This window comes from Odocoileus virginianus, chromosome 16 (assembly GCF_023699985.2).
Source record: "Odocoileus virginianus isolate 20LAN1187 ecotype Illinois chromosome 16, Ovbor_1.2, whole genome shotgun sequence".
Classification (NCBI taxonomy): Eukaryota; Metazoa; Chordata; class Mammalia; order Artiodactyla; family Cervidae; genus Odocoileus; species Odocoileus virginianus.
Genome location: NC_069689.1, coordinates 29,438,977 through 29,439,875, shown reverse-complemented (window position 1 = coordinate 29,439,875; position 899 = coordinate 29,438,977). Strand labels below are relative to the sequence as shown.

Genomic DNA, 899 nt, shown 5'->3' with positions numbered 1-899 from the left:
TCCCTGGTGGCTTAGATGGTAAAGCGTCTGCCTACAGTGCAGGAGACCCGGGTTCGATCCCTGGGTCAGGAAGATCCTCTGGAGAAGGAAATGGCAATCCACTCCAGTACTCTTGCCCGGAAAATCCCATGGATGGAGGAGCATGGTAGGCTACAGCCCATGGGGTCGCAAAGAGTTGGACCTGACAGAGCAACTTCACTTTACCTCATATTGAGTTGACTAAATGTAAAATTGATTTACATGCTATCTCTGTTTATATGTCTGTCTTGGTTATGATACTTTTGTTATATGTTTCTAAACTTTCAAAGAGTGCTAGTAAAAGATAACAAGAGCAATTGCAAAACTCGACTTTTCTCCCAAAAACCTGTGTAACAGTTTTGCTTTGCCCTTTTTTGTTGTTGTTAAGCATTTCTAAAATCATTGCCATGATCTTTGTTTTTTGAATGTTGAGTTTTAAGCCAGCTTTTTCACTCTCCTCTTTCACTTTAATCAAGAGGCTCTTTAGGTCTTCTTGATGAGTTTGATTAGTTTTTCTTTTCAGTTAAAAATTTTAGATCTCAAATGCCTTATTATTAGTTAGAAATGTCTTGGCAATGAGTGAATGTGATCCCACTATCATGTCACCTCTGTTATTTTTGGAGGGCATGTCTTAGGGTAAAAAGAATGGGAATTCATTTGTAAAATCTTAGGCTATCTTTTCTACAAGCAATAAAGTCTTTGGGTTTTAAAGGACAATGGCTTTAGATATCTAAATTTTGTTTGAAGATACTGTTAAAGCAAAGTTGAGATGAATCAGTTGATTACTGTCTGGAAATTGTAAAGCTTTCTCATACATCAATTAATGGGTATAAGGGTTAGTTTGGGTTTCCATATCTTTACTTTTCCATGTAAGAAACTGC

General features: G+C 37.0%; 1 non-coding gene across 1 annotated transcript; it reads left to right on the top strand.

Annotated features, from left to right (window-relative positions):
- TRNAC-ACA (transfer RNA cysteine (anticodon ACA)) lies at window positions 1–73 on the top strand. The gene has a single exon. It is a non-coding gene; the product is annotated as a tRNA-Cys (tRNA).
- The last annotated feature ends 826 nt before the right edge of the window (window positions 74–899 follow it).